Raw genomic sequence first — 24,309 nt, forward strand, 5'->3', positions numbered from 1 at the left:
GATAGTCAAGAAGCCTGATAACAACATAATGTTCTCTCTTGGGCAAGTGTCCTATTGAAGAAGCAGGTGCAGCTTATGTACTGTCCGACATAACCTGGAGAGTATAAATATGAAATAATTAGTTTAGATAAGGGTAACTACTGGAAAACTCACTTTCAGAAAACCAATGGTTCAGCATTAAAAAAAAAAAAAGGAAATAGAAATGATTTTGGGTTGGTCCAGCTAGAACTTGACCTGCAGCAGATTTTGTTTAGTTTATTAATTTTGGTGATCACACACCCTCTTGAAGAATCTGCAAATTACATCAGTCTAGGGAGGTAGTAGAGAGGGGGAAAGAAGGCAGAAGTTGCAAGGAATATGAAGATGCTCTTAATACCAAGTGAGCTTAAGAAATCAGGGATCCTAAAACACACTTGCTAACATCCCTGCAAGGGAGAACAAAACAAAATACTATAATTCAAAAAACATCTTTAAATTAAAAACCTACACACAGGCAGAATTAGCCATATTAAGAGTAAAAGCAAAAAAAAAGAAGCTTTTCTGAACACAAGATCACAAACTAAAGAGTCAAACATGATATTCATCCTGACAGCCAAACACAATTTGAGAAGGTGATAAGACTACTGAGCACATGAGCTGTTTTAAGTCTAGTCAACATGATTGTCCTAGCATTGAAATACCACATGCATAATTCTTGTATTCTAAGGAACAAATCTTAAAAATCTAGTTTTAAGATTACTAAAGAAAACAGGAAGAAAAAAATCCTTCATCCTCTTAATATAGTTATATGACTTTCCAAAAGGTGTCTTATCAGAAATCAGCCTTTATGCATGAACTAATTTTTATGACTCATTTTAGGTGACAGTGCACATGAAAAGAGTTCTCCCTTTCACCTTCCGTTAACAAACAGAAAAAATGTTTCCAATTTCAGTTTCCTCTTTTCTTGGTCTTCTTGGAAAATTAATACGAAAATTTTTAAATAGAATTAATTTCATACTTAACAGTACAACTGATATTTGTACTAATGCTACTTGGCAAATCACACTTCGCAATTCATTTTTAAAGCAATTAAAATTCTAAAACAAGATTCAACATGAAGATTTTTTCCTTCTAGACAGCAGTTGCATTCCAACTCCAGCTGGTATCATACTCTGTGTTTAGACCATTAATGTAAAACAATGTAGTCTTCACCAACAGTTGTGTATGCACACTTATTTTGGCTCTGCCACACACGTATTTACCAAAATGTTACCATCTTTCAGCCTTGTCAAAAATTCAGACTTTCAGAAACTCTTGTTTAGATTTTAGATGCCCACCATGCCAATGCCTTCAGTAACATTCCTTTCTGCCAGAAATTTAAGAATACTACATTATTCACATATATACATTAGTTTCTATGAATCCATGTATTGAAACTGAGTGGCAAAAACACACATACACACACACATGCTTACAGCAGCCAGACAGCCACAAACAGGCAGAATTCCCCCTTTCCTTTAAAAATATGTATGCATATTTACTAGTTCAGAGATCTAAAAGCCAGAATAACATAGAAAAGCTGTCTGAAAACCCAAGATTCCTTATATATCATGTGAAAATATTTGCTGAAGGACAGAACAAGACTTTGATTACATCTCCAGGGCCATTCCAAATCATCTGTGAAACCAGACCGTGACGCCTGGGTCCAACAGTCACGCACCATAAGGAATGCGAAACTCCTCCACTTACAGAAAGAGTACCTGCAGTACTGCAAGAGCAAAGAAGGCAACCACTGGCCCATGTCAAAAAAAAAAAAAAAAAAAAAAAAAAAAAAGTGCTATTTCTCTGATCCTATGGGCAGAATGCAGTGTTTTCAGATGCACTAGCTCTCATTTTTAGAAACAGAACTTGAAACATTCCAATTACCTATCTAGATGCATGGCAGATTTTGTAAAGCTTTAAAGGCAAACCTTACATTTGCATTTAGAGAAAAAACAAAGAATCTGGCAAGTAAGAGAAAAATATAGAACAACACAATAAAAGTAAAACAAATTAGTCTCACAGATTATCATACCCACCTGAACAGGGCTGTACCATTACAACAGGAGGCAGATAAATGCTATTGAAAATCGAAATAGCAATGATTTTATCATTACCTTAGAGAAGGCTGACCTCTCTCCTAACATTGTATTTCCCATCAGGAAACAATTCCCAGAACTATTTGTGCCCTACATCTTGTTATTGTTTGGGAACTTGTGAGACAGAACAAACTGTGGTGAGCTCTTAATGATACCAACAAGTCTGACCAACAAGTCTTGACAACCACCAACTTCCAAGTAGGATGAAGAAATTTGTGAAGTCTCTATGCCTCCAAAAGGCAAAGAAGTACTTTATGCAGACAGCCCAGTGATTAAAAGAGACTGTAGTATTATTTATCTGTGGCAAAACAGCAAATCTAAAGCTCTTGGCTCTTAGTCTAACACTGCTTTTTCCAGACAGCAGGTTTTCTGTATATCAGGTATATCTTTAAGAATCCTCTCTCTTAACCACAAAAGACAGAAAAAAAACCCCAACATTGTATTGGAGAATAAACAGTTCTCCAAACATCTACTGAAATCCAGAAAATAAATCCTACATCAATATAAATCATGCATTAGAACACATATTGCAAAACCCCTGAGATGAATAAAAGGGACTTGAGTAAACAATTACTAAATCTAGTAGATGATAAAAAACTGCATTACACATTAGAGATATAAAGAAGCTTTTCAGTCAGGCAAACAAGGCAAAAGATTCCTCCAAATGACCACCATCCATTATAATATGAACTATTCTATTTTATGCAAGAGAAAAAGTAGTGTCTCTGTGCCCTCTACACTTTAATATATTTTAAATTTTGGTCCTATGAAATTCAAAAGTAACGTATGCACTGCTCCTCTACCACAAAGTACAAATGCATTTTGACATAGTTGTTTCTGAACATGCAGCAGTCTCTACAAGGTTCACAGCTGGAGCACCAAACCCAAATTTCAGTCTGAAGGACAGGGATTTTTGTTTTTTAAACGGGAAGAGAAAAATGTCAGTTTTTGACAGCTTACCAAAGGATAAGAAAACTTCTATTTCTCCCAAAATGGAATTCTGGACCATATTAAAAAAAAAAAAAAAAAATATATATATATATATATATATACACACACACACACACACACATATATATATATATATATGTCAGGAGGAAACAAAAGCAGTAACAGTAGTCCTTTGATCACAAAAGAGCAAGCAGCTTCTGTAACACACTCAGATTTTGTCTAATGGTCATGTTTGTTGACCCCTTCCAATATTTCTAAGTATGTATTAATACACTCTTGCAATTTCCCACATGCACAGTACAGTTCTCTAAAGGGTCTCTAAATGTTTTCTATATTGATTTCCTTTGGAATCTGCTCATTCAAGGGGAAGGCAAAATCTCTGTTTTCATTTAATAGGCAAAATTAGAAAACAGCTTAAATCCTGATTATATAAAAACATTAGAAGAAGGTCAGCCACAATCCTCTTTGCTCTGTAAATGAACAATTCCAGAAGTGTCCTCAGAAGACCATTTTGTTTATTCTCTGGGGGGTCCCTCTGGACTCAAGGTATGTAACTGCACAACTATCCTAGAAAAAAATAAAGAGCCATATTAATTGGTGGACATGGAGTAAGAGTTGAAAAAGGTAAAATAAATGCAGTAGGCACACCTCTGGACATGCCAGTAGAGGTATCAGTGATGCAGAGAAAGCTCAGGAAAATTTAAGCCCTAACCACAAAAACAGGAGCCCAAACTCTGGAATATTTTACAGGCTGCAAGGCCTTACAGCTCTGAAGCACCCACTGTTAGGTGGCTGTACCAAACAGATAGTCAAATATGAAAAGCAAACCCATTAAAATACTACCTGGCATTTCTCAATTCCTTGTAGAATTCTTTATATTGAAGACTATGAAGATATTTGTATCCATCAAATTATACTCCAACATTCACAATAAAAAGCCCCAACAACACAAAACCAACACCCACATCTTTACAGAATATTTACAAAATAATTTAGGAATTATTTTGAAAAGAACACTGTTCTCTATCATATCACCATATAAGATTTCTCCCATCAGTACCACATGCAATTCTGTTCTTCCCAATTTAAAAAGGCTCTTGCAGAATTAGAAAGTTTAAGAAAGACAAAGAACAAACGGTACTGCATTTCCTGATTCAGAAAGTCCTGAGATAGAAGACATTAAGTCTACAGGTACAAATCCATCCCATCTCCCTCCATCTACACCTCCTGCTGTGCTCTGCCAGAGCACACACTTCAATTTGACCAAACAGAGTAAGCTAACTGTAATTCTGGATAAAGGACAACAGTTAATTTTCAATGTATGAGAAAGTGTATCCAACTTGTCCAAATATTTAACCAGCTCTTCTGAATACCTTTGTAGTGTCTCTGAAGATGGTTGGGAGCCTCAACATTACCTTCTACATCCAAGCCATTTTAATAAAAGTCAAGCTAAAGCCCCAGATTAACCTTTATGAATAAAAAAACAACAGCTGCTTTGCAGAATAATCCAAGAAAGAGCACTTGGCTCACAACTTTAATTCCACAGCAAAAATATTAAATAGCCACTGCATTTACTATGCTTCTCTCTCAAGTTTTCAGTCTAATCAAATGTACCTCTGCTTCCCTTTTATAGTCAAGAACAGATACAAGGAGCAAAGATCTCTAAGGTACACATCTGTGCCCTTATACCCCCTCACAGCAAAGCATGCAAATGTTTTAAAAAATGCTATAAGCTTCTGATTCTAAATTAATCCCAGTCAGGATAGTCCTCAGGCTTTAGCAGTTGCTCTTTGTTCCACACAACCTCCTCCCAAGAGCAACTTATTTCAGAGACTAAAGCAGTTCTCCATTCTCAGAGGAGGAAACTGTGCTCTGGTTCTCAACTTCAACCTTTCTCCTCAGCAAACTTCTGCAAAATGCTCTAACCAAGTATCAGAAGGGAGAAAAAGAGGAGTAAAATGATAAAGATATGCTTAAAAAACTAAATGCTGAAAAGCAGTGGAGAAAATAAAGGAAAAAAGAGCAGAGTAAGAAAATACAAGAAATAGCACAAAGAAAAAGACCCTATAAAACAATGATTGTTCAGTGCTTCCTCACAATCTGAAAATGATACCTATACTACCACACATACATACAAGCTTACTGCACTTCTGGTATACAGGCTTTACAAACAAATTACCAAGAACACAACAACAAGAGGAAGCAAGAACTGTGGCTGCTTCCCTAAGGTATCACTACCACACAAAGAAATCAAGGTCTTTAAGAGCAATGCTACACCAATAATGACAAGGCTAGTTTTTTAAAAATATAGTAAATAGTAATAGTCTCCAGCATTTCTTGTGTCACAGCTACACAACCAGAGGCATCCAAAAATTTGCAAGTGTGCAGGACAAAGCAAACAGCTTGGTCCAACAACCAGATGAAGAAGTGGCTTTCCTGCCTTTCTTTTGTGTGCAGATGGAATGAAGGAACTAAAGGCTGGCCAGACCAGCATGCTCTAGGTGCAGCCCTGACCACCTGACACATCCCAACACTGAGCCTCACAAACTGTGGGACACTGATGTAGGTAAAGGACAGGACCATTCCCACATGATCTCAGATGGTTTGCATGCACACACAGACACACACACAAAATACCAACAGCAATAAACCCAAAAAATCCACCAGGCCACATCCCAATTTAATTCTACCCAAGCAATTCCTCAACTTTAAAGGCTTTGTCACTCTAGACTTGCCAGTTTAGAGAAAATTCTCCTCTTGAATGTTTTCTAATATACATATATACATGCAAAAATGTAATTTGATGAGATTCAATGACAAACCTTGCTTATTCTCCTTTAATTTTCTATTGGAGATGAGCAGACATCAGAGACTGCAGCTCAAACACCAAGCTTCTGTAAATATGCCATGCATAAAGCCAAAGCTGTTTTTTCAACTACTCTGATATTAGATTCAATTACTCTGAATTGGAAAATTGAAAAGTTCTTTTGTTAAAAAAAAATAAAAACTATAAGCTATAAAAGACTCAGTGAAATGATGTATTAGTGGTATTAAAGGTCAATGTAATAAATAGCACAGCTTTGAGGTACTGAAGAGCTGTGTATCAGTACCAGCTTTTACACATGGAATTGACAGAATGAACTAGTGACTGATAAACAAATTATCTATGTATAAGACTAAAGAGATCAACATGCTATAAAATCTACACACAGTAAGATTATTAGGAAGCACTACTTATGAATCGCATTACTACTCTTGCTACAAAGACAACTGAGACTCTCTTCTTCCTAGGAGTCACATGGAAAAGACAAAGGGCAATTGGCACAAGTTGTTCCTGGGGAGATTCCAATTGGACACAAGGGAAATTTTTCTCACTGAGAACCATCAGCCGATGCAATCACCTCCCTAGAGAAGTAGTGGATTTCCCAAGTTTTAAGATTTGGAAGGAGAGTGCTGGGTCATTGTGTCTACAGCATTATGCTTTTGCAAAGAAAGATTGGCCCAAATAATCCTTGAGGTCCCTTCCAACCTGGTATTCTATGCTAAAACTATACATTCCCACTATGATGTGTATAGACATGCATGGTATGTTTTATACATAAAATCCATGACTAATGCCTGATGCTGATGAGATCTGTAAAGCCAGCATCATGCTGTCTAGTAGGCACTGATCTTTATCTTTCATCAAATGGAGCAGAGTTAAGTTGTGGGTTTGCATTATGCATAAGTAGTGAATACAATTAGGCTGAAAAGCAAACCTATCTTCTCTGATCTCAAGTGGAAAGTGTGAATTCTGATCTTCACAGGTGACAGCTCTAAGCATCACTCCAATTTACTAGTCAGCTTCCTTGATTCTGTGTACCCAATAGAAAACTCAAAACAGGTAGCTGTGGTTAATCTTAAGCCATTAGTATTTAAACAAGTGAGAATACCAATTAAGAGAGCAAAGCAGTTATTTTACTTTGTCTGACACAGAGAAACTTGGGTTTAAAAAAAGGTTTAAAAAAAAAAAAAAAAAGAAAAACTGAAAGAAAAAATTTCAATGCATGAAAGAAGGGAGAGACCAAGAGAAGGAAGGAATATGATCAAGGATTGTTATAAAAGGACTACAAGTGAATGGACACATTTTGCTCTTAGGTAGATGGAATAATTTAAGAATTGTTCATCTCTGAATTGCCAGAAATGTATTCAAAGCTTTCTACAGAAAAGCTGTGTTTCAAGCTGATGCATCTGCTCTGAATCATGTATTTCAGAAATCTCATGGTCAGTGCAGTTGTGGTAGTAGCAGTTCCATGTGTTTTCAAAACATTTTACAAAAGAATAAAGCATTTTGCTCTCTAAAGGTAAAAAAAGCAGGGAAATAATACTAGTCCAAATTTTGTTGCTCTGTTGTCTCTTATGCCAGGGTTTGCTGATTTTTGTTGTTGCTTCTTTGGTTGTGGAGGTTTTGGTTTGGGTTATTTTGGGGGATGGGGGGGAGAGAGAATGCTTATTTTTGTTGGCTTTAGTTTGGTTTTTGTTTGTCAGGGTTTGGTGTTTTATTCAGTACATGAACATACTGGGGGGTTTCTTATGCTCCACAGATTCCAGGTCTGTTCAATGTCTCAGATTTATTTAATTGCTGATTCTTATTACTCACCTGAAACAATGAAAATATTGAGCTGCAAAGTTGTACTGCTATTCAATACAAAATACAAGTACAGCACAATGTACTTTAGTAATGTGCAAGCTGAACAATACATAAAAATCAAAGCACAACATTTGCTCATTCTACACCAGCCAGTCCCATAAAATGTTAATACTGCAGAATCAACTGCTAATATATCAGGATCAGCTGCCTTTTTTTTTAATAAATAGAAAGCATCTTGGTTTTTAATCAGTATACATTTGTAATCATACAAAGTACTAAGTATCTACTTACTAATTCTAAGTTACACTACTACCACCTTAAGGGGAGAGCTAAATTCACAGAATAATGTATGTATTTAATCTACCAACAGCTCTCCACATATATATGATCTACAGAACTCAGTTTTACAAAACCCTCAATTTCCAGGGCACAGGATTGCAGTGATTAAGCACCCAGACTTCTAGTCAACCTCAAACAGACTGTACTAAAATCCATGCTGTTAAATCCTTGCAATCATTTTTAATCCAGGCTAGGTAGATTAATGCTAACTTGGGTGTGCCTAACCATTCTGAAATCAGGAATTGTGCAGACATAGCATGCCTCATTCCTGGCCTGCCTATTCAGCAGGTGCCTGTAACAGAAAGGAGTGTGGATCATTACAATCCATACTATTAAATAATCACTCATTTTGGACTAAGAAAAAGGTTGTCAAAGCATAAAACCTTCACCAGCTTAGAGCTAGAGAAAAATTAATGGGACCTAGGCTTTCCTCTCTTCATTTACTCATATACACTTACCTTCTGAATATCCAATTCTTTCAGTCTCACACACAATGAAACAAAGGTGAGACTTTCATAATGAACACTCATTCTCTATTATAATGGACATATTTAGCTGTTAAGAATATTGTCCAGTTTTGCTGAAGGATCTTAGTGCAATTCTCCAGTTCTCAAATACATTAACTAATCTGCCACCTATCATATACCAGCTTCTACTAATCCACTTCACTGTTTTTAAACATAAAAGAATATAAAAATGGACTAAGCACTTTCTACTTCTTTTCCATTTAAAGATAATTACTGCAGTTATCATTGCAATGCCACAGTACAAAACCCTTACACAAAGCAATCACTAACCTGGGAACATACATGCATCCAATATATCCATTTCCTTTGACTCAGAGGTGCATGTGTGCACAGGTACATTGAAATATATTTGAAATATATATGTGCACTCCTCAAGGAGCACTCTCCTTTCTTTATAAAGAGGCCAAGACTGTAAGCACTAATTGCATGGGTTCTTCCTAACTTTCTTCAGACTCCTCAGGGAAACAACTTGAACTACAAACCTACACAGACCAAATAACAGAAATCTTTTGTATAATCACCAATTAAACCCTGGGGAAATCTCTGGGAAAAAACAATTAAAACCTGCAAAATATAAGGAAGGAACAACTCTGTACAACTGTTCTCCTGGCCATTCAGAGAAACAGCACCCAAATAGCTCCTGCCTTCCTTTGCAGGGAACACAGCACTATGTACTCTTAAACACATCCCTGTGAAAAAGCAAGGATCACTGAGGCAAAACCTTTTCCATGTCAACCCCACCCAACAAGGCTTTAGAACTGGTGAACAAATGAAGCCACAGGACTTCAACCTGTAAACAGGAAAAGAATAGTAAAGATAAAACCAACAATATATAACTTAAGGTCAACATCAGCCACTTGCACACAGTGGCCATCTCTTCCTCTTCCCACAGTCCTCTTCTTCATTTTAAGTTCAGATCAAAAAAGCAGTCTGAGGTTAAGTTTCATGCAGAATTTTACAAGTTTTATTCTGCCAGTATCTACAGAAGAATGTGGGGAATTTACAAAACTAAACTTATGCTGCCAAATGATTTGCACCTAAATATACTTACAAGTCCAATTAAGATTCTGTATTTGAAACAAATATCAGCTTTACTGGAGTGTGATACTATTTATTAAAAAAACTGCTTGTTAATATGGTTATGTTCAACTCTCAACTGTAAAACCTGCTCAAGAATTTCAATAAACAAGACTGGATCTATAGGACCATGAGCCTACACATTCATGAACAACCAGCAACCAGAACTGTTACTGATGAAATAGATTAGGTTTTAAGTATAAATTTGCAATACTAGATTTGCTACAGGCTGGAATTTAAAAAAATTAAAATTCCACTGAGAATTTTTTTTTAATTCCACAGAGAAAATTGCATATAATAAAAAGGAATTTACCACCTTTGGTGTTTCAGTGATGTAAGATGATAACACCACTGGCAAAATTAAGTTTAATTACCTGATCATTCTTTATGGAAAGTATGTGACAAAAACCCTAGACTGTGGAATCAGTGGAATCATAGCAAGGGGGGGAAACTACTCATTTACTTTCCACCAGTAAGTTAATCCAGTAACTAAAACTGCTCTTACTTCATCACTCAAGACAGCTATTTTTCACTGTCCATGCCCCAATACAGTGTTTATTAATATCATGATTCTAAAACAGCCTCTTAGGATCACAAACTTCATTAAAAAAAAGAAAAAAACTACAAACTTTTGCATGGTGTAAAAAACATGGACACTCTTTTCTCCTCTGTGGTAACTTTGAGAGCTATATATCAGAAAACACCAGTAATGATTGTGTGTAAAAATCAACATTAAAGATGATGCCAAATGAAAAGGTAAAATGACTCAAGGGATAAGACAAAATAATTAAAATAGCCTTTTCCAAGGGCTCCACTAGACCTGTGCACAAATATATTTGTTTCCAGAATATACGTGCTCTGAAGGAAAGGTTTTGTCACTACCCTAAGTCCAACCTCAGAAGCAAAATCTCTGCCAACACAATGCAGCTTTGCTGACATCTGAAACACTGTCAGCAAAGAGTTTTCAACTGACACTTTTGATACAACATCCTCCAAGGCAACTGCAACAATTACAAGGCAGATTCTCTCACCTAAGAAACCTATTTGTTTCTTCTGACATCCAACATACTGAGGAACCAACATAACAACTGGGTTTTTCCTTTGGCAGGAATGTTTTTAAACTGTTACTTCCAGAATGGACTTCTTTGCATATCTTATAGGTATAAGTTTCAATATGTGTTAATAAACACACGATTAAAAAGTGTTCAGTGGTGAGGGTTATGTTTTGTTACTGCCTGGTTGGATATCTGTTCCAACTGATCTTAATTGAGATCTCAAATTTTGTTCTCCCTGCAGTCCACAGCAAATTCTGGTCACTTCCCTCCAGGCAGCACTACTGCTTGCACAACCTGTTGAGTTAATTCAGGAAGTTGATCCATCTAAAAACAAATCCAACCCTGCCCATCTTCACAACACCAACACCACTGCTCCCCATCCCTCCTCCTTCCACACCCAAAAACCACACACTGCAATTTTCCAACCTTCATATACCATCTTGAACCAGTTCATTACACACCTGTCAAGGACTTGCATCTGGTACAAGGCAGAGGGCAAGACTGCAAGGGCAAAACTAGAGCATCTGACACTTGTTGCATCCATTTTACCTTTTAATATATGACATTACTCTGTGAAAGGACAGACCACATACTAAAAAGCCAGTCTTTTTCACGGATCAGGCACATCCAGAAGAATCATCCCTTTTTTTCCTTACAACACAAGTTTAGTTTCACAACTGAGTTAAAAGAAGCCACCTACAAGAAGTGCTGTGTTTCAGAAAACGTGACAAAAGCAGGCATTCTGTCACAGCCTGCTCTTGCAAACACTTCTACACATACCTAGTAAAAAGGTGGGGGAGGGAGTAGCCATCTAGTTCCCTTGCATCTCCCTCCTGGAAAACACTGATGTATAGAGGAAGCATTCAGCAACAGCCTGGGATACAGTCTGGCACTCTGTGGCAGCCAGCCTACCAGGGTAAACCATCCTGCTGGAGACCACTCCTTACACATTGCATGAAACATTACAAGCTATCAGCAGTCAAACCCAACACTCAGTTTGTGACAACTAGCAATACTCCAACAGGTCAGAAGGTACAAAAAGCAGAACATGCACTCTTACCTATCCAATATCCTGAGAAAGCAGACATGTGCAGCTTCAGCAAAAACTCCCAGTGCCAGTGGACGTCACAACCTACGTCTGATGAATCATACCACAGTGAAACCTAGAAGCAAAAAAAGATCATGGGCATGAAGAAAATTTGAATGGGAAGCAATCAAATTAAATACTTTTCAAAAGGTAAAGGGTGTTCTGAAAATTGTGCTTATAAGAAGTCAGAAGCAACAACGAAGCTTATAAAACTGTGAATCTATTGAGTTTTTGCACATAACTTACACATTTGAGAAAGCCTGTATGATAATTTTCTCACTACAACAATCCCAACCCTTCTTTTATCACCCCTTCTCTGAATCGTTATGTTCTTTCAGAACACATTCTGCCAGGCATTTAGAGATTGAACACACATTTGGCAATGCCTGAAAGAAAGGGGACATTTAGCAGTGCTGTGGCCCACTTTTTTCCCCTCACTGCTCAACATAAAGTAACACATGTCAAACACAAGGAAGAGCAGGAGTTTTCATCTAACTCGCCAGCTGCAGCACCTTAAGAAGTCTCCAAATGTAGAAGGAAATGTAAAGGTTTCAAAGCCAGTCCTTTCTATTTATCACATCCTGTATTATAATCTGTGTTGTTTCAGAATTACTCTTAACATCTGACCTCTGTCTGTTGCTACAAAAGGCTTGCATCTCTAGATGATAGGAGTCCTCTAAAATTAGACTGGGCAAACAGATGTAACCATGGAGATTTATGCTGCAGTCCCGAGAACTCCGCAGAGGCACAAGCTGGAGGCAGAGCATACTGCCAATGAATTTTTGTCCTACTCTACTCCCACCAAGCTCACGTGTTAGAGAAGATGTACAGTGAATCATATCAAAGAGAGTTTAAAAGCCAGCTCTAAGTAAGGAGTCTAAAGAAAAAGACCTAGATTATTCTCCAGCCTGGTTTTCCCCAGTCCAGTTCACTGCACAGCTACACGAGCACCTGTGCTGACATGAGGCAGAAAAGGTACCAGACAGGATATGCAGAGAAGGATGGTTCCCTTCAGCTGCAATGGCAGCACAAACTGCACATAAAACCACAGTACAAGGGCTGTGTGCAATAATTATTGCTGAAATTTGATAAGTTGATAAGCAAATTTCAAGTTACCCATTGCTACTCTCCCAAAATTTCTTTACAGAATTGAATAAAGTTGGAATACCTACCTGCTAGCAAGAACACTAGCATCAACAAAAATTCTTTAAGAAATGCCAAATAGTGTTATCAACAGAACTCAAGAAAATAATTACTACTATATTTTTTAGCAATTAAAAATGCAGCTGAGGGTTTTTTCTAATTGCAAGTTAAGTTTAGGCTTATTTACAAAATATTGTATGAAATTAAGACCTTGGAAAAATGAGAAGCATCAGCAAAAGAGCTGCAGTACACGAAAAATAATAATGTAGTGCAGCAAAAGCAGTTTCTAAAAGGCAGAGACAACTAAAATAATACTTGAAACAAGACAACACTTCCAGAAGAACTGCATTTTAACTTCCATATTGTCAACAAACTGAGTTTGTCTTTCTCATTAGAATTGCATTCTAATTCTAGGATAGAAAAGCTCACGTAGTCAAACAAAGCAAGTATAAGATTTAAAGTCTATTTGTTCGTCATTGCAAGTGACATTTTGGCAAATCATTCATATAGAATGTAAAAAAATAATTTCCACAGGTGTCCTTCTGGTCAAGAAAAGAATTTTCCTTTTTTTAGGGTGAAATTCTTTGCCAATTCAAGCATTACTAAAATGCATCACAATTCTGACCCAGAAGTCTCCACTTCCTTTGGTGTTAAATTATAGACCTGCTGTGTAAAGATGATTTTTTTTTTTTGTAAAAGATTGCCTGTGAAGCTCAATTGTGATTGGGAGGGCCGCCTACACAGCAGAGAGAGTGAGAAAACACACACTTGTAGAGCTGAAAAAACATCAGTGTAGGCGTATGTAAGGAGGGAGGGAAGAAAGAACTTGGTTCTACTGAAAAAGGCTATTTTCTGACATCACCCTTGAACGAACCAAAACGTGTTAATTGAAGACAATTCAAGGGTTGTTTGCTATGTTCCAGCTATCAACATGCAGTGCTACAAGCAAGAAGAGGAATCCTTGCAGATTCATCCCTCTGATCTCAGAATCTGCCACCTACCCAAGGAATGCTTCACTTCCCCCACTTCTCTGCCACAACCTGCAAAAGCTGTTCTCACAAAACAGCAAGGCACCTGTAGAACAGCAGTTCAAAGCTTTTAAAGTCTTACATAATTAATAATATTAGAAGTATTGAAATTGTAGACAAAGCTTGTTCAAAAACATAAGGAGAAAGAATCCTGTCTGAAAACACTAAGAATATCTAGCATTTAATCTCAGCAGAATCCAACAGTATTTGAAACTGCTAAAAAAATAACCACAAGAAGTTCAGATATATCTTCCTCATAAAGACTTTAAAAAAATATTTTCCTCCTTACCCTACATAGCCTTCAATCCCTTCACCTCCTATGAGAAGTACCACAGGCCTTTCAAGACGTCCTATTAATAAACTCAGATTTTTCAAAAGAAAGAAGGAACAAGCATCAGTGGAAAATATCCTTCTCAGTTTATGTTAGGAAGGCATCACCTATGAGCATTATAATTCCTAAATAAAGAAGCTTCTATGAAGTCTTCTCATGCCATCATAAACCTATGAAAATATTTTTTACAGCTGTCTTTCCCTTCAGAATAAAAACAAAAGGCTTTTGACACATGTATTTTGGCTGATTATTACTGCAATTACTACCAGGGGAATGAAGACAGCCAGGACAAGTTTCACCAGTGAACTTCAATAAACATGAGATGACTCACTGCAGGGAAAAGATGCTGCTTCTCCCATGGCATTGGACACCTGCCTACAACCTATTTTGCAACCAGTCACAAGGAGACAGGACTTCAGCACCTAATTCCCTTGAGTGTTTGGGCTGGTAACTTCAAAGCCCTGTGCCTAGCAGATGACTGAATTCCTGCACCCACAGAACACTGCCACAACAGAGAACAGCCCACAGAGCAGTACTCCTGAGAAGCCATCTGCAACCACAGCTTTCACAGGGTCCTAAGTTTCATCTGCAACCAAACATGCTGTCACTGGAGATGCTGAAGGACAGAAACTGATAAGTAACATTACTACAATGCAAATTCCACTCTTCTACAACTTCCCAACTACATGATTGTTAAGGACTAATGCCTATTACTCATACACATCAGAAACACAGGCAAGACAAGATTTCAAAAAGCACCAAGCTTGACCTACCCCAAACTATATGGCAAGCAAAAGCAGACTTGGCAGAATCACAACTAAGTTCTTAAAATTACCTATAAAATGCCCCTGAAGGGGGGCACTGAAGCACAAACCCTTCTGGGTCAGAAAGATAGGGATGAAGAATAAATAGGAGCTACAAAACTCATCAGCAGAAGAACCTCCTGAAAAATGAGGATCTGAAACAATGGATATGAAATGGTAAAAAAATATAGAAACAAGAAAAAAATAGGGTGATGTAGAAACAAGTACAAAAAAGAAATGGTCTATAAAAAAATCTAAGAATTGAAATACCTTATTCTAGAAAAGGTGGAGTTGTTTATAAAATAAGGTGTAGAGATTACTACTAACCTTTGAAATCAACCATCTTGACTTTCACCTTGGTGAACAGTGAATATTATTTCTAACATTAATAAAACCTCTCTCAGTACTAATCCATATGGAATTCCAATAAACCAAAAATACATTAAAATATTACACAACTAGTGAATCACATGTAGAATGTACATCCCAAGAAAGTGTATCTCTTCATGCTTGGCTTGTCAAGCTAAAGAACATTTGCTTCAAGAGCCACAGCCAAAATAATCGGATCTCTTGTACTCTCCGTAAATTTCGCTTTTAGGTAAAAAGTGAAGTTTTATTTCCTCTTAGTCAGAAGATAGCAGCTCAAGGTAGTTTGGAAGGCTGTCTTTTACCTTCAGGCTTTAAGACCTCCAGTCAAGACTAAAGCAATTAAGAAAGAAAAAAAGATGGAAGAGCACAAAGGGTTGTCAGAGTATAGTCTGCTGCTGACATCAAAATTCAGAGAGAACATTTCCTTTTTGCTTTTCAGACGTGAAGATGTTCAAGAGTTTCTCAGAGATACACTGCTGACAAGGAAGTAGGCTGAACTAGTGAAACCTTGTAACTCTCTCATACTCTTGTAAAATAGCTCAGGTTGCAGGAGCGTCTGGGTTTTCCCATTTTATGTATTTTTCCTCTCAAGGGTAGACTAGAAGTCTGATGCAGACTTACAGCCTGATACAAAGTTAAATACCTTTGACATCATAATTACACAGTATCAATCAAAATTAGCACCGTTGCATTTAGTTCATTAACTACTCTGCTACCGTGTCAATAAGAGTCAATTACTGGAATTCTTAACATTTTTCTCAAAAGTGGTAGTGAAACAAAATTTCATTTAAATGAATTTAATGAGCAAAGGCTTTTTCTTATGTTCACATCATCATTCTTCTGAATTAAGTCGTAACATTTCCTGATTATTCACAACCGCCATGGCTTAGAGACTTCCCTGCTGAGGCCAGTTTTTCTCTAGTTTTTCTACAGTGTGACTGTAACAGCATGCCAATGGTTTAATGTTTACCTTTCCTAACTGCACATTCTACAGGTAAAATATCTACACAGAGGATGCTGCCAAAATGAAAGAGGTCCTTGTCTATCAACTAATGCTTTTGTCCAGACTTGAACTAACTGAAGTGAAACGTCGAGTTTACAGAGCACAATCATGAAAATGAGAACTTTGGAGTTATTCCTGGTAACAGTAAACACTTTAATGCAAGGAGTGCAAATATATCAGTTTGCAATGAAGAAAACCATCAACAAATACAGAGTCCATTTTTCACCCCTTACATTAGGTAATTTACCCATCCTTCATACTAATACTACCTGTTTAAAAGTTAGGTTCTCTTAATAGAGGTAATTCTATTACTTTTCAGTCTAGATGTCACAGCTAAACTCCAAAAGAAGGACAGAATTTTATACTGTAGAATGAGCTACTGCTGCCAAAGAAAGAACTCATCTGTCTACAGCACAAAATACTGGAGAAACATTTAGAAAGGGCAAATTCAGCATCAGAATTTGCACTTCACAATTTGAAAACTCACTGCTTTTCCATTCTGATTTCCCAACCCTTCCCCCATGTAATTTTAATCCATCTGCCTGCTGTTAAAAGAAAGATTGAGCTGGTGTCTCAACTGAGTTTAGAATTTTAAAGCTGTTTGTCAATAAAAACAGAGAAAGCACCAGAGAGAATATGCTGTTGTTAGGATGCTTTCTCCTAAGTGTTCAAAGAGCCTAGCAGATAAGGTACATATCATTAAATAAAATGTAAAGAAGGGGAAATCAGGGGAAATGTAAAGAAGGAAAGAGAAGGACAGTGAGTTGCCAGGGACATCCAGCAGCCAGGTGTTCATCAAAAATATTGGTCTTCCAACTTCTAGCACCCACAGCAAAAGGCCAATAATGACTTCTCTTTATAAGGAGGCTTTTCAGTAACACTTTCATGAACTAATAATATACAAAATTTAAGCAAAAACATTAGCTACATAAATTAGGTTTCCAAAACAAGAAAGAAAAGAACTGTCTAATGGTGAACAAAGAGCCATGAATTGCCATCACTGAACATGTAGCACCAAAGAACAAGTGAAAACACATTTGCCTCATCTTTCACAACATAGTGAAATATTGCAGAAGCTCCACTACTTGACCCTTTACCACAAAAGGCATTTAAGCCAGGAATATCCAAATGTAGATCCTGGTTAAGTGCATTTGTACTGTAAGCATCACTTCTATAAGCCTCCAGTCCCCTTCACAGCACAGCAGAAACATACACCTGCTACAGAAGGAAGCTTCCCTGTAAAAAGTTGTATAGATTCAAAATACCAATTCCACTGTTAAGGAGAATTTATTGTCTTCAAAACTTTGAAACTGTGTCAAACTGAAAATCCTAGTAATCTCTAAGTTTCACACTCCATAAATCATATCTTCTATCTCTAGTTGAAAATTCAGCTATAATAACAAGACAATTCTTTAGCTAGAAAGTTTTTTGCATATGTAACCAAACTTCTGCTCTGCTATGTTACAAGCCTCCATTCAAGGGGGGAAAAAAAAATTTCATCTACAGGGCCTTTGAGATAAAGCAGACCTCATTACTTCCATCCTGCCAAAAAAGCCAAAAGAAAGATATTTGAGATATCCTCTCCTGCATTTCATAGAAACTGACAATCCATTATTTTATAAGACAAGCACCTTACATCTCCATTCCCATTCAATTCACTTGACAGACTTGGTAATTTCCATTAGAGTTGAGGTTTCGCTGCCTATTCAAGGACCTTCGTGCTTTTTGCCAGACTAAGATAAAATTTACAAGGATTCTTTGTTTCCCAGAAAACTGCTAACTGTTTTGTACTCTTCTCAGGAGACAGCTCATTTATCCACATTTCAAGATATAAAATATTTCATAGTTGTCCTCTTGGTCACACAGTGCTTCAGGATACAAGAAAAAGTATTTTTCTGTCTGCTTAGACAGTATCAATATTATTACAAAACTTTTTTAATGTAAGCTGTAAAGAATTTATTGAAAGCAGGCAGTCTAGCAATTTGACCACATGTCTAGAGCTCTGCATAATTCAAACAAGCAATTTTACTTGTCTGCTTTGCAATTTTCCTATTAATGAAAATAATATTTACCTCACAGGGGGTCAGAACGATTAATTTCCATGAAGAGCTTGAATCTAAAGCAGAGGATAATTTGATAGATCTCCAAGGAGAAAGGGTAAAGGAAAAACAAATTAGATTTTATACTCAGTTTCAAATGAGAAAGTATTTGAATTGCAGCAGAACCAGCTACAGAATATTAGTAAAATTGCATATAAAAAACCTCAGTGCTAATATAATTTTTCTCGAACTACATGCCCAGCCATGAACAGCAGCAACCTCTTCAATGCCAGATTTTTATCTGAACAGACAAGTTTTGGAATCTGCCTTGATTCTTGTCCATTTCAAAGTTGCTGCCATTTCATTCATAAAGGGAGATGCTACATTCTGAGAACTCATTCATGGGAAAAAAAGAGAACTGCAGAATACTCTGAACATAATACTTTTAATAAACCCAAACCAAAAGAAAAATATAAGAAATACCCTGTGAATCCAGAGACTATTATTACAGCTAACTATGATGGATCTATGAAAGTTCATTCCCAGCTTCAAATATTCAACTCAAGGCCAGAAAAATTACCCAGTCAGTGTCAGTGAACTACACTGACCCCAACACTAGATCCATAACCTTTAAAAGTACCATGGTCTGAAGCCCTATGAATGTTGAACAAGATGCAATGCTGAACCCAAGTTAGGAGATGGAGATACAAGGAAGTCAGGGGTCTTTTGCTGTATTTTTGGACTGGAAGTGGACTAAAATAGCACATTTGCTAAAATGCTGCAGTCAAAAAACTTTGTAACTAAAGTCCCAGGAGAGAAACTTACATGGCTGAACAACTTGTGATTATATCATAAGAGGAATACTAGATACCCTTGTTTCTAACGAAACTGTAATTCTAACAAACAAACTAAGAAAATAATTCATGTGAGAAATTAAGATTATCAAGAAACAGAACAGTAAGGCTATACATTCTTAATGAAATACATGAGATACTTCCATGTAACCCCAACCTGAGATTCTACACTTGAGTAATTGTTCATTCATGCTGGGGGAAAAACAACCTAGAAGTACAAGAGCAGAAGAGTGACTTAATATAATGACAACACATGTTTGACATAATAACATGACAATATAAGTGGCGTTTTTCATGTAGATGTAGAAAACACAGTTTATTTTTACTTTACAAAAAGATACTTTTTAAGGAAAGGTTCTCCAGTGTTATAAACTGCAGACCTCCAGCACCAGGCCAATGTAGTTGACCAAAAATTACAGAAGTTACAGAAGCTGCTGTTAGATGTCAACCTAAAATTAAAAAAGGTCTGTGGAGAATACAACACTGGTAATAAGGGAGTCTGTGTTTTTTTCCAAGCCACAGAACCACTGAGGAGGAGGTGCAAACACCTCCACCAGCAGCTGCACTCCTCCAGAAGAGAGTCATGTTGTTTGCAGCAGCTCAGCTCAGCCACAGAAGAATCCAGCTCATCCAGCCAGAAGCACCCACTATCCACATCCAGTTCTTTACCCAGTATACTCTGTGTCGGAGATTTCCATTAGAGGAAATTCTAATCTTATGCCAGGCTAAAAATTTCAAATGTAAAAGGAGAATTACTAAGAGAAGCATAAAACCCATATATACTGCAAAGGAACCTTTCTTTTTCAATAATTTCACAATCCAAATAGCATCTTCTGCTTTAGTTCATTTGAGTCATAATCCACCACATAATCCTCTTCCCTATATGCTTTAGCACAAATAATAAACACTCTTCTAAATAAAGGCTTTGAGAAGAGCCTATCTGAATGTTTCATCCAAACAAGCATGCCAACAAAGGTTAATATTCCACCCTTTGAATGTGAACATAAATAGTAGCTATAAATCTTGAGGGAAAAAATCGGCACATTTTCCTTTAGTTTTTCACAGAAGTATTTGTCCATTCATATCCAACAACTGAAAAGTTGCACAACTCAGTGAGCTACAGTAACAGGAGAGTTAGATATCAATGCTATTAGGTATAAGTTAAAGGAGTACACATGACATTCCTTCAAATACATAGATAAAGAAGTAAGTATCTCCGGCCAAAAAAAAAAAAGTTATTCTCTTACACTAAGTAATAAGAACTCTGAAGCCAAGTAATTATTCTAAAAAACTGTCCACATCACTCTCAGCTAAAAAAACCCCAAACAAATAAACAAAAAAAACTTGCCTCCATGTCTGAATAAGATCCAACAATCTTTACTTTTTTTTTTCCCTTGCAAGAATACACACAAAGTTTCAAACTGTTTTACAAACAGGAAAATGTAGAGAAGACCATCTCTGATGCATTGTGGCTATTTAAATTACCTAAAAACATTTTGTTTTCCCTAAACATTTGGAGACCCACTATGAAAATCCATAAGGTTGTATGATGCCATTGACAGTGTCTACATGGAGCCTAGGACAGGTCTTAAATTATTTTTATCCAGTCTTAACATAATGACAGCATCACTACTACAAATGCACGATAATTGGCTTCTGATGGGCTTAAAAAAGCATAGGAAAGAAAACATGACTATGCATTACATGGAATTGAAACAATTTAGAGCAAGAACATGGGGCACAAGCACAGTTTTAACAAAGGTACTTATAAAAACACCCAGACATACCATAAGTGTCAGCCTGTTTCAGGAACATCCTATTAAGGCCATACAGGGCCAGTCAAACACATTATATATTATGTGCTTCTGGCAGGGGAGGGGCAGAGCTCTCTTCCCCTGTCTCTGGGAGTGCTGGCTTTCAGCAGGATTGGTCCCTTGACTCAGCCCACCCTGCAGCTGCACCAATCTGTAAGTCCAGAAGGTAGGAAGGATAAAAGGCTGGGGAAGAAGAAAAGCATCATGCATCCTCCCAGGGGCTACATGGGCTTGTGCCAGGCTAGTGTAGCTGCCCCCAGCACCTGGAACTTCCCAGGCAAAAAGCTCTCTATTTTGCTAGGAAAATACAGATCCCATCCCATACTGCAAAAAACGCCAATTGCCAAGAGAGGGCTGAGCTCCAAGACACACTAATGAAAAATCTCATCCTATTGGCTTTTACCAGTTACCTCAAACTATTGTTATCACCTTCAGGGGAAAAAAACACCTGAACTTCAGCTAAAATACCTATTTTATTAGGTACAAGCATACTTAAAATCTTTTCATACACTCCAAAATTAGGCTTTGATGCACTTTTGACTCTTATTCCAAGGGACCCAGCAGAAACATTTGAAAAAAACATAGTAGGTGACTGATGTTAAGGGAATTGAAGATGCACTTCTGCAGCCCTGCTATTGCACAGATTGGAGACAAATCAAACCCAGACTGGAGCACTCTGTTAATGGATCTTTTTCTGTTCATATGTGTTGCAGATTCATATAGTATCCCGAGTTGGAAGGGACATACAAGGATCATTGAAGTCCAGCTTCTGGCCCTGCATAGGACACCCTAAGAGTCACACCATGTGCCTGAGAGCATTGTCTAAATGCTTCTTAAACTCTGTCAGGCTTGGTGCTGTGACCACTGCCCTGTTCCAGTGCTCAACCACACTCTGGGTGAAGAACCTTTTCCTAACATCTAACCTAAATCTCTCCTAACACAGCTTCATGCCATTCCCTTGGATCCTGCTACTGGGCATCAGAGAGAAGAGCTCAATCTGTCTCCTGATAAGTCATAAACTGTAATGAGGTGGCCCCCTCACTCTTCTCCAGGCCTAGCAAGCCAGCTGACTCCAGCTGCTTCTTACATGGCTTTCCTTCCAGACCCTTCATCTTTACTGCCCTCCTTTGGACACTCCCTTAAAACTCTGGATCTTTTGTGGTGCCGAAAATGGCACATACCACTGGAAGTGAGGCTGTCCCAGGGAATAGCAGAGTAGGGCAATCCACTCTCTTGCTCAGCTGTGCAAGGCAGGGTTGGCTGCCAGGGCACTGCTGACTCACATCCTAACTTGCCAGCAACCAGCACCCCCAGGTCCCTTTACACAGTGCTGCTCTCCAGCCTCTGATTCCCCAGTCTGTTGCCCCATCCTGGATGCAGAATCCAGGACATGTCTTTGTTAAAATTTCTCCCATTTGGTGATTGCACAGTCCTGTGATTTGTCCTGGTCTCTCTGCAGGACCTTTCTGTCTTCAAGGAACTGACAGCATCACCAGCCAACTTACTCAGTATGCCTTTGAGTCTACATCCAAGTCATTTTTTAAGATGTCAGAGACAACTAGGCCTAAATGGAGTCCTGCAGAACCCCACTAGTGACTGGTGACGAACTTGATGTCACCCCATTTGCTATAATCCTTCTCTTATTACAGACACTCAGAAATGCCCAGCTTCAACTCCATTTGAGCTTTGGCCACATGAATTTTCTCCCCACAGTAGCAGCAAGCCCTCTGTATGACAGCAGACTCTGCTTCCACTGGACATACACTTCCTCTTTTTCACCTGAGTTCTAATAGAAGATCCCTACTCAGCCAAGCCAGCCTTCTGCATTGTCTGCTTGCTTGTCAACATTTAGAAAAACAGAACCAATTTTTTAAGAAAAAACAGAAATTATAATCTAGCAATTACATAGAAGAACAATTTCCAGCTCAGTTTCAAATCTTTGGAGATCACAGCATTACTGCCACGTTAAACCAAAATATGTTTGGGCTCCAAAATAATGAGATCCACCATCCCATATCTCACTTCAGTGTCTGAGTACAGAATAATTAGCAGTTCCAGTTTAGGCTTAGTAAACAAAAAGGTCATACTTGAGAAGGCAATGTTTGCAAAACTTAAGACATGTATTTTCATGCTGTTTTAGAGGGCACTACATACTTGGTTAAGATGACAGACTAAAAGGACTTCACCATCACCAGGGTCTCAAGCACCACAGCCACAAAGTGCTAAGGAAACACAACTCCACTGTACAGGGGGGACACCACACAACAAACCCATATGCAGCACAGGATTGCAATCACCATGTTCATACAGTACTCCAAGATGCATACATTTTCAACACATTTTTAAGAATTTCACAAACATTCTCTGCAGACAGATTGGTTGCACACTGAATACCCAAAATAGCTGGTAAGATACTCAAGAACAGCTGTCAGTAATAACACAAAGCTTACTCTAGAGCAGCTCACTCACTTCTTTCCTTACAGTGCAGTAGAGTCTCAATTTACAGTCTTAAGTTGCTTTCACCACCAACATACCTTGATCACAAGTATTCTTCACACTTCCCTGGCTTTTTGAAATATTTGGGTTTTAACAAAGCCCAAGCAAGGGCCTTTCCTCATACCTAGATTCAACACATGAAAAATTCTCTTATCACCAACCTCAAAACAAAACCCACCTGTTACCTGAGGGCACTCCTCCAGATAGGAGTGTTTGCTTTTGGGTAAAAGAATGCTCCTTGTAATCCCTGTACCAGGCAGCAGACTGCAGACAGTTTTGCAGAGGAGAGGACAGGAATATCAACACTGCACAAGGCTCCAAAGGAAAACTACCTTCACCAAAGCATGCCACCAGGATTGCAAATGATCACAAACTCATTCAAGCACATTTTGCATTAAAGAAGTTACAAAAATAAATTCCAATACACTGCAAATCAAATCTTAACCAACTGTGCATTGAAAGAGGAAAGCTATTAGAACACATACAAAAGGATAATTTGGGGCGGGGGGGAAAGCTGTAAACATGCAACAACAACAAACAAGCCCTTCAGATGCATGATTTCACCACTCAACACAAGCACTGAAATCCTTCCTCCCTACTGTAAGCAGGGAGAAGAAACCCCAGAAACAACTGTGTGGGATATAGG

General features: G+C 37.7%; 1 protein-coding gene across 8 annotated transcripts in view; it reads right to left on the reverse strand.

Moving 5' to 3' along the window:
• Nucleotides 1-24,309, reverse strand: part of SIPA1L1 (signal induced proliferation associated 1 like 1) — a 198,056-nt gene that overhangs the window by 121,289 nt on the left and 52,458 nt on the right. For 7 of the 8 annotated variants that reach the window (XM_079309827.1, XM_079309822.1, XM_079309824.1 and 4 more), the window contains exon 2: nucleotides 11,757-11,859. The gene's annotated coding sequence lies outside the window, so the exon portion shown is untranslated. Of the gene's footprint in view, nucleotides 1-7,627; nucleotides 7,708-11,756; nucleotides 11,860-24,309 lie in introns of all 8 variants that reach the window. The other variant, XM_079309825.1, reaches the window with a different exon arrangement.

This window comes from Erithacus rubecula (genome assembly GCF_903797595.1).
Source record: "Erithacus rubecula genome assembly, chromosome: 6".
Taxonomy (NCBI): Eukaryota; Metazoa; Chordata; class Aves; order Passeriformes; family Muscicapidae; genus Erithacus; species Erithacus rubecula.